The following is an 11,010-nucleotide window of genomic DNA, read 5'->3' as shown; positions in this document are numbered from 1 at the left end:
TATCGATAGGAGTTTACACTGAATGTTTCATGGTCTGAATATATAGAGAGGAGTTTACACTGAATGTTTCATGGTCTGAATATATCGATAGGAGTTTACACTGAATGTTTCATGGTCTGAATATATGGATAGAAGTTTACACTGAATGTTTCGTGGTCTTAATATCTCGACAGGAGTTTGCACTGAATGTTTCATGGTCTGAATATATCGATAGGAGTTTACACTGAATGTTTAATGTTCTGAATATATAGATAGGAGTTTAAACTGAATGTTTCATGGTCTGAATATATCGATAGGAGTTTACACTGAATGTTTCATGGTCTGAATATATCGATAGGAGTTTACACTGAATGTTTCATGGTCTGAATATATAGAGAGGAGTTTACACTGAATGTTTCATGGTCTGAATATATCGATAGGAGTTTACACTGAATGTTTCATGGTCTGAATATATGGATAGAAGTTTACACTGAATGTTTCGTGGTCTTAATATCTCGACAGGAGTTTGCACTGAATGTTTCATGGTCTGAATATATCGATAGGAGTTTACACTGAATGTTTCATGGTCTGAATATATCGATCGGAGTTTACACTGAATGTTTCAAGGTCATTCGGATAAAAATTGGAACCAACGCCTCTTGTACTGAGATCTGACAGATTGTTACCCTGGCAATCGAGGAAATCACTCAACGAAAATAACTCAAAAGGAAATTTTGAAAACCACCATCACCTGTTTGGTGTTTAGTTCAGGTGAAGATTAACCCTGAACATTCAGACACTTTTTCCAACCATGAAGCTGCGATTCCAGTAACGGATTTTTTACACCACAAGACCTGATACTGGGGATTTATTGAATTCACCATAAGTTCGAGCTCCACAGAACATTAAGCAGCACCGCATCTACAGAAGGGCATCGATAAAATAGTCACATTGTTAAAAACAGACCCCTTCTGCTCTGTAAATCTGATTGTCTTAAGCCATCTAAACCTGTAACTATTAACAGTGACCATATAAATCACTGCCACAATACTGAATTCGATGGCGAAACATCTGATCGTCACATTCTTTGTACATCTGTAATGTTACAAAATTTGGACCAACCACATTTCTGGAACCTCCAGTTAGTGTTTAAAGTGCTGAAAGTCGGTGTTTATATTTTCTGCTAAAAGCAGGTCCCCATAATAATCAAGTCATTGTGTTTAAAGCGCACGGAAATTAATGTAGATTGCCTCGGGAGAAACATCGCTATCAGTTTAATAAAAAGAACCCTCGGCCGAGGCCGGGAGCTGGATCAGGTGATCACCCGGAACATTTATTCTGACAACACACAAAATAATCAAATGGAAGAAATTTTACAAATCAATATTAGAATACAATTTACGGATTATTTTATCACCAGTTTATATTTAAATGATAATCATTTAATTCAACTGCAATTGTGAAATCCAGAAATAGATTTACTGATGGGAAATAACATTAAGTAAAACCCACCATCCGGTTCAAAATTGTAAGAGGACTGATTTTGATAGTTGGATAAGAAATATATTTGAATTCGGTAACATTGTCTGGTACTGCATTAACATACAGTGTAATATCGATATTATCGGGACTATAAAGGTGGGTTATTTCCGAGTTGGTGCTGGGGGCGGGAGACACTGTATATATGCTGGGCTCTGCCTCAGACTGGAGTCACCTCTTAGATCAAACACTTTCACTCTAAAATACACACAAGATTCATTTGTAACTGTGTGTTTTGAGACAGAAACTGATCTCACCTCACATTTCATTGCACGGCTTCATGCTGGATAATTGTACTCGGTGATCAGACTCTCCCAGTCTCATTCTCACCATTTCCCCCCTTACCTTGTAACCTTTGTGGACTGTCTACAGGACCAGTGTTTATCTGAGGAAATGGGACTTTCTCTTACCTTTCTCCCCAGTCGATCTATGGAAGCTCTTTGAATCGGAAGGGTTCTCTATGGTTGCTACTCTCAGAGTCCTGTGCGGGTTCACATCCGGTTGTTCCTCAGTCTTCACTCACTGTTTATTTCCATCTGTGGGCTTTTCTCAATCACTCCGTCATTCACCAGGCGATCTAATTATGGCAGGACAGAAAATGAGAACAATTTTGAGGGTGTGAAAGAGAATGTAATCTACACTTTTCCACTAATGATTAATTACAACAAAAGTAATTGAAACTTATACAATTGAACAACAATTATTTGATTGAATAAACACACTGTTTGAGGAACTCTGTTCCCACATTCCATATCTCCTTACCACCCCGACCACAATATGTGATCGTTTCATTCTCCAGCACCAGTTAGAGACAATTCCTTCTCTATGTCCTGCCCCTGTTTTTAGGATCACATTTGCTATTTGTGAATCAGTGGCCATTCTTTTATATTTTCTTGCTGAACTCCGTCGAGGGGCCAGACTCCCAGTTTCCAAGTGCATTTTAGAGACATCATCGACAAACAGGGAGAGTTGGTGGGACAATAGCCTCAGCGACATGGTGCTACCCACAGAAGGCAGCTTTTCTGTCCCAGCACCGTGACTGGGAAGTGTGACTATTGCAGTGAGTTCACTTCACTGAATATTTACATAACATAACATAACATGGGACTGATTTATCACAGAAATAAGAGATTTCCCCTGCTGTGAGTGTTACTGTTTCGTGTGGACACTCCGATTAGTTAAAGTCCTGTTAACAGCTGTGGACTTGGTTTCTTACTGTCTTGAATTGACAGTTCCTGACTCAGAGGCTGGGTGTGTCTCCAGTTAGCTGCAAATTCCAAAGTTCTGGCATATGGGTGCTGGGAAAGTTTGTAACTACAAGTGAGACATTTTATGAAGAATATTTAAACGTCAAATAGGTATTAACTGTCATAACTGCTCCTTAGTTTGGGAATGTGGAGGGAACTTTGACCATATTTAAGAGAACAAGAGAAAATTGAAGCTCTCAGCAATAAACTTGTTTCTATTTTGCTAAAAATGGCCATTGAAGTACACAACTGGACTATAGATTACAACACATTCTCATGCCTATAATAAAATATCTCTGATTAGAGAAAATCAGGATTAGTAATTAAATGATTTAAAGTAGAATGTGCAATGAAATATTGCCCACTCTTAGTTTCAGGATAAATCAAATCACTAAAAATATCAGTAGTTGCTGGCGAATTGCAGTTGAAAGATTTACCAGGGCCACACTCCAGACACAATGGATGTGACCGAGGGACACACACTTTAGCTGGAAAAGAAAATCCCACTGAACGGCCGCAGCGTTTTTTCCCAATAAACTGCACGTTTTACAAACTCTATATTTCAGGCTTCAGATCTATATTGTTTCTACAAGATGTAAGCAACTTCTAACGGAAAAATGTAACGGTTTTAAAAGCACCCCATTAAAGGACACGGTACCTTCCCTATCTGCGTGTTGCCAGAAGGTATGTTCTATAAATTGGGCAGTATAGTTCAATAAGTTACTCAGAGTTCAACTACAGAAACCTTCTTTACTGTTCAGTGCAAAACTGTTTTGCAGTTTACCAAACTTTCCTTTCAGATCATAAACAGAAAAAACAGAACACTAGTTTTGAGAATTGTTCAGCTTAAACTGGAAGTTTAAAAATGTAATATCTAGAGAACAGTAACAAATCAGGCCATACATTTCAGTTTGAAATACTTGGTGAAATGTCAAAGTGTTAATAAAAAATCCTTACTGCGTAACATTTGCCTAAATTAAAGTTATGAGGAATTATGAATTTAAATCTACTGATATAAGACTTCTGAAATATTTAACAGAACACTTAAAAGGTTTATTGAATATTTTAAGCAGTAAAGGCAACAGTGCTCAATGTTACACTAAAAATATATAGATTGGAGGTTACACTGAATGTTTCATGGTCTGAATATATAGATAGGAGTTTACACTGAACGTGTCATGGCCTGAATATATCGATCGGAGTTTACACTGAATGTTTCATGGTCTGAATACACTGATAGGAGTTTACATTGATTGTTTCATGGTCAGAATGTATCGATAGGAGTTTACACTGAATGTTTCATGGTCTGAATATATCGATAGGAGTTTAAACTGAATGTTTCATGGTCTTTCGGATATAAATTGGAACCAACGCCTGTTGTACTGAGATCTGACAGATTGTTTCCCTGGCAATAGAGGAAATCACTCAACGAAAATAACTCAACCGGAAATAACAAAAACCACCATCACGTGCTTGGAGTTTAGTTAAAATGAAAATTAACCCTAAACTTTCAGACACTTTTTCTAACAATGAAGCTGCGATTCTAGCAACGGATTTTTTGCACCACAAGACCGGATACTGGGGATTTACTGAATTCACCATCAGTTCGAGCTCCTCAGAACATTAAGCAGCACCGTATCTACAGAAGGACATCGATAAAATGGTCACATTTTTAAAAACAGACCCCGTCTGCTCTGTAAATCTCATTGCCTTAAACCATCTAAACCTGTAACTGTTAACAGTGACCATTTAAATTACTGCCACAATACTGATTTCGATGGCAAAACATCTGACCGTCACATTCTTTGTACATCTGGAATGTTACAAAATTTGGATCAACCACATTTCTGGAACCTCCAGTTAGTATTTAAAGGGCTGAAAGTCGGTGTTGATATTTTCTGCTAAAAGCAGGTCCCCATAATAATCAGGTAATTGTATTGAAAGCGCACGGAAATGAATCTAGATTGTATCGGGACAAACATCACTCTCAGTTTAATAAAAAGAACCCTCGGCCGAGGCCGGGAGCTGGATCAGGTGATCACCCGGAACATTTATTCTGACAACACACAAAATAATCAAATGGAAAAATGTTACAATCAATATTAGAATACAATCTACGTATTATTTTATCACTAGTTTATATTTAAATGATAATCATTTAATTCAACTGCAATTGGGAAATCCAGAAATAGATTTACTGATGGGAAATAACATTCAGTAAAACCCACCATCCAGTTCAAAATTGTAAGAGGACTGATTTTGATAGTTGGATATCAAATATATTTGAATTCGGTAACATTGTCTGCTACTGCATTAACATACAGTGTAATATCGATATTATCGGGACTGTAAAGGTGGGTTATTTCCGAGTTGGTGCTGGGGGCGGGGATATACTGTATATCTGCTGGGCTCCGCCTCAGACTGAAGTCACCTCTTAGATCAAACCCCTTCACTCTAAAATACACACAAGATTCATTTGTGACTGTGTGTTTTGAGACAGAAACTGATCGCACTTCACATTTCATTGGACAGCCTCATGCTGGATAATTGTACTTGGTGATCAGACTCTCCCAGTCTCATTCCCACCATTTCCCCCCTTACCTTGTAACCTTTGTGGACTGTCCACAGGACCAGTGTTTATCTGAGGAAATGGGACTTTCTCTTACCTTTCTCCCCAGTCGATCTATGGAAGCTCTTTGAATCGGAAGGGTTCTCTCTGGTTGCTGCTCGCACAATCCTGTGCTGATTCACCTGCTGTTGTTCCTCAGTCAACAATCCCTGTTTACTTCCAGCTGTGGACTTTTCTCAATCACTCCGTCATTCACCGGGCGATCTAATTATGGCAGAGGAGAAAATGAGATCAATATTGACGGTGTGAAATAGAATGTAATCTTCACTTTTCCTCCAATGATTGTTTAAAACAAAAGTAATTGAAACTTATACAATTGAATAACAAATATTTGATTGAATGAACACACTGTTTGATGAACTCTGTTCCACATTCCATGTCTCTTTACCACCCCGACCACAATATGTGATCGTTTCATTCTCCAGCCCCAGTTAGAGGCAATTCCTTCTCCATTTCCTGCCCCTTTTTTTGGATAATATTTGCTGTTTGTGAATCAGTGGCCATTCCATTATATTTTCTGGCTGAACTCCGTCGAGGGGCCAGACTCCCAGTTTCCAAGTGCATTTTAGAGACATCATCGACAAACAGGGAGAGTTGGTGGGACAATAGCCTCAGCGACATGGTGCTACCCACAGAAGGCAGCTTTTCTGTCCCAGCACCGTGACTGGGAAGTGTGACTATTGCAGTGAGTTCACTTCACTGAATATTTACATAACATAACATAACATGGGACTGATTTATCACAGAAAGAAGAGATTTCCCCTGCTGTGAGTGTTACTGTTTCGTGTGGACACTCCGATTAGTTAAAGTCCTGTTAACAGCTGTGGACTTGGTTTCTTACTGTCTTGAATTGACAGTTCCTGACTCAGAGGCTGGATGTATCTCCAGTTAGTTGCACATTCCAAAGTTCTGGCATATGGGGGCTGGGAACGTTTGTAACTACAAGTGAGGCATTTTATGAAGAATATTTAAACGTCAAATTGGTATTAACTGTAAGAACTGCACCTCAGTGTGGGAATGTGGAGGGAACTTTGACCATATTTAAGAGAACAAGAGAAAATAGAAGCTCTCAGCAATTAACTTGTTTCTATTTTGCTAAAAATGGCCATTGATGTACACAACTGAACTATAGATTACAACTCATTCTCGTGCCTATAATAAAATATCTCTGATTAGAGAAAATCAGGATAAGTAATTAAATGATTTAAAGTAGGATGTGTAATGAAATATTGCCCACTCTTAGTTTCAGGATAAATCAAATCACTAAAAATAATAATAGTTGCTGGCGAATTGGAGATGAATGATTTACCAGGGCCACACTCCAGACACAATGGATATGACCGAGGGACACACACTTTTGCTTGAAAAGAAAATCCCACTGAACTGCCGCAGCGTTTCTTCCCAATAAACTGCACGTTTTACAAACTCTATATTTCAGGCTTCAGATCTATATTGTTTCTACAAGATGTAAGCAACTTCTAACGGAAAAATATAACGATTTTAAAAGCACCCCATGAAAGGACACGGTACCTTTCCTCTCTGCGTGTTGTCAGAAGATATGTTCTATAAATGGGGAAGTTTAGTTCAATAAGTTACTCAGAGTTCAACGACAGAAACCTTCTTTACTGATCAGTGCAAAACTGTTCTGCAGGTTTCCAAAATTTCCTTTAAGATAATAAACAGTAAAAACAGAACATTAGTTTTGAGTCTCGTTTAACTTAAATTGGAAGTTTAGAAATGCAATATCTAGAGAACAGTAACAAATCAGGCCATACATTTCAGTTTGAAATACTTGGTGAAATGTCTATGTGTTAATAAATAATCCTTACTGCGTAATATTTAACTAAATTAAAGTTATGAGGAATTATGAATTTAAATCTACTGATATAAGATTTCTGAAATAGTTACCGCAACACTTAAAAAGTTTATTGAATATTTTAAGCAGCTGTGGCAACAGTTACACAAACAATGTATCGATAGGAGTTTTCAATGATTGTTTCATGGTCTGAATATATAGACAGGAGTTTACACTGAATGTTTCATGATCTGAATATGTAGATATTAGTGTACACTGAAAGTTTCATTATCTTAAAATATCGATCCGAATTTACACTGAATGTTTCAAGGTCTGAATATTTAGATAGGAGTTTATAATGAATGTTTCATGGTCTGAATACATTGATAGGAGTTTACACTGAATGTTTCATGGTCTGAATATATCGATAGGAGTTTACACTGAATGTTTCATGGTCTGAATACACTGATAGGAGTTTACATTGATTGTTTCATGGTCTGAATATATCGATAGGAGTTTACATTGAATGTTTCATGGTCTGAATATATCGATAGGAGATTACGCTGAATGTTTCATGGTCTTTCGGATATAAAATGGAACCAACGCCTCTTGTACTGTGATCTGACAGAATATTTCCCTGGCAATACAGGAAATCACTCAACGAAAATAACCGAAACGGAAATAACAAGAACCACCATCACGTGTTTGGAGTTTAGTTAAGACAAAGATTAACCCTGAACATTCAGACACTTTTTCTAACCATGAGGCTGCGATTCCAGGAACGGATTTTTTACACCACAAGACCTGATACTGGGAATTTACTGAATTCACCATCAGTTCGACCTCGACAGAACATTAAGCAGCACCGCATCTACAGAAGGACATTGATTAAAACAGTCACATTGTTAAAAACAGACCCCGTCTGCTCTGAAAATCTCATTGTCTTAAACCATCTAAACCTGTAACTGTTAACAGTGACCATTTAAATTACTGCCACAATGCTGAATTTGATGGCGAAACATCTGATCGTCACATTCTTTGTACATCTGGAAAGTTACAAAATTTGGATAATCGACATTTCTGCAAACTCCAGCTAGTGTTTAAAGGGCTGAAAGATGGTGTTTATATTTTCTGCTAAAAGCAGATCCCCATAATAATCAGGTGATTGTGTTGAAAGAGAACGGAAATGAATGTAGATTGTACCGGGACAAACATCACTCTAAATTTAACAAAAAGAACCCTCGTCCGAGGCCGGGAGCCGGATCATGTGATCACCCAGAACATTATTCTGTTGCAAAACACAAAATAATCAATTGGAATAAATTTTACAAATCAATATTAGAATACGATTTACATATCATTTTATCACCAGCTCATATTTATATTATAATTTAATTCCACTGCAAATGTGAAATCCAGAAACAGATTTGCTGATGGGAAATAACATTAAGTGAAACCCAGTATCCACTTCAGAATTGTAAGATGATTGATTTTGATGAATATGAAATATATTTGAATTCCGTAATACTGTCTGGTACTACATGAACACACAGTATAATATCGATATTATGGGGGCCATAAAGGTGAGTTATTTCCGAGTTGGTGCTGGGGGAGGGCAGACACTGTATATCTGCTAGGCTCTGCCTCAGACTGGAGTCACCTCTTAGATCAAACCCCTTTCATCTAAAACACACACAAGATTCATTTGTGACTGTGTGTTTTGAGACAGACACTGATCGCACTTCACGTTTCATTGCACGGCCTCATGCTGGATAATTGTACTTGGTGATCAGACTCTCCCAGTCTCATTCTCAACATTTCCCCCCTTACCTTGTAATCTTTGTGGACTGTCTACAGGACCAGTGTTTATCTGAGGAAATGAGACTTTCTCTTACCTTTCTCCCCAGTCGATCTATGGAAGCTTTTTGAATCGGAAGGGTTCTCTCTGGTTGCCGATTCACTTTCTGTTGTTTTTCAGTCTACAATCCCTGTTTATTTCGAGCTGTGGACTTTTCTCAATCACTCGGTCATTCACCGGGAGATCTAATGATGGCAGGGCAGAAAATGAGACCAATATTGACGGTGTGAAGGAGAATCTAATCTACACTTTCCGACCTAATGTTAAATGTAACACACTGTTTGAGGAACTCTGTTCCCACATTCCATGTCTCTTTACCGCCCCGACCATAATATGTGATCGTTTCATTCTCCTGCCCCAATTTGAGGCAATTCCTTCTCCATATCCTGCCACTGGTTTTAGGATCACATTTGCCTCTGGATCCTGATCCCGCACCCACACTTCGAGCGGCCCCCAGTCCCGCTCATTCCCCGCATGGTCTGATCCTGATCCACCTCCCTCCCTCCCCCAGCCCCGCTCACTCCTCGCATGGTCTGATCTTGATCCCCCTCCCTCCCTCCCCCAGTCCCGCTCACTCCTCGCACGGTCTGATCCTGATCCCCCTCCCTCCCTCCCCCAGTCCCAAACACTTCCCACACGGTCTGGATGAGAGAGAATGCCTCTGTATATCAGTGAGTGACGCTAAATGAGTGTGTTCGAGAGAGGATGCCTCTGTATTTCAGTGAGTGACTCTGAGTGAGTGTGTGAGAGGGAGAGGCTGCCACTGTATATCAGTGAGTGACTCTGAGTGAATGTGAGAGAGAGAGAGAGGATGCCTCTGTACATCAGTGAGTGACTCTGAATGTGTGTTTGAGAGAGGATGCCTCTGAATATCAGTGAGTGATTCTGAATGTGTGTGCGCGAGAGGATGCCTCTGTATATCAGTGAGTGACTCTGTATGTGTGTGTGAGAGAGGATGCCTCTGTGTATCACTGAGTGACTCGGAGTAGGTGTGTGAGACAGCAGATGCCCCTGTATATCAGTGAGTGACTCTGAGTGAGTGTGAGAGAGAGAGGATGCCTCTATATATTAGTGAGTGACTTTCAATGAGTGTGTGAGAGAAAGATGCCTCTGTATATCAGTATATCAGTGAGTGACTCTGAGTGAAGGTTTGAGAGTGAGAGGATGCCTCTGTATACAGGTGAGTGACTCTGAATGAGTTTATGTTTGTGTGTGTGTGTGTGTGTGTGTGTGCGTGTGTGTCTGAGAGAGGATGAATCTGTGTATCAGTGAGTGAGTATGTGAGAGAGGGTGCCTCTGTATATGAGTGTGACTTTGAATGTGTGTGTGAGAGAGAAAGGATGGCTCTGTTTATCAGTGAGTGACTCTCAATGAGTGTGTGAGAGATAGGATGCCTCTATATATCAGTGAGTGACTCTCTCTGAGTGAGTGTGATAGAGAGAGCGAGGTTGCCTCTGTATATCAGTGAGTGAGTGTGTGAGCGAGGATGCCCCTGTATATCAGTGAGTGAATGTGAGCGAGGATGCCTGTGTATATCAGTGAGTGAGTGTGAGCGAGGATGCATCTGTCTATCAGTGAGTATGTGAGCGAGGATGCCTGTGTATATCAGTGGGTGAGTGTGAGCGAGGATGCCTGTGTACATCAGTGAGTGCGTGATCGAGGATGCCTGTGTATATCAGTGAGTGAGTGTGAGCGAGGATACCTGTGTATATCAGTGAGTGAGTGTGAGCGAGGATACCTGTGTATATCAGTGAGTGATTGCGTGAGCGAGTAGCCCCTGTATATTAGTGAGTGAGCGTGTGAGCGAGGATGCCCCTGTATATCAGTGAGTGTGTGAGCGAGGATGCCTGTGTATATCAGTGAATGAGTATGAGCGAGGCTGCATCTGTATATCAGTGAGTGTGTGAGCGAGGATGCCCCTGTATATCAGTGAGTGTGAGCGAGCATGCCCCTGTATATCGAT

At 39.7% G+C, this 11,010-nt stretch overlaps 1 long non-coding RNA gene across 2 annotated transcripts; it reads right to left on the bottom strand.

The window, feature by feature from the left end:
• Positions 1–832: 832 nt before the first annotated feature.
• Positions 833–7,057, bottom strand: LOC137309076 (uncharacterized). 2 transcript variants are annotated; one of them, XR_010959749.1, is made up of 3 exons: positions 6,925–7,057; positions 1,929–2,095; positions 833–900 (listed from the first exon to the last, which is right to left on the bottom strand). It is a non-coding gene; the product is annotated as an uncharacterized lncRNA (long non-coding RNA). The 2 variants fall into 2 exon arrangements; XR_010959748.1 differs by lacking the exon at positions 6,925–7,057 and adding an exon at positions 5,432–5,575.
• Between the last annotated feature and the right edge of the window lie 3,953 nt (positions 7,058–11,010).

This window comes from Heptranchias perlo, unplaced genomic scaffold, assembly GCF_035084215.1.
Source record: "Heptranchias perlo isolate sHepPer1 unplaced genomic scaffold, sHepPer1.hap1 HAP1_SCAFFOLD_147, whole genome shotgun sequence".
Classification (NCBI taxonomy): Eukaryota; Metazoa; Chordata; class Chondrichthyes; order Hexanchiformes; family Hexanchidae; genus Heptranchias; species Heptranchias perlo.
This window is presented reverse-complemented; position numbering and strand designations above follow the sequence as displayed.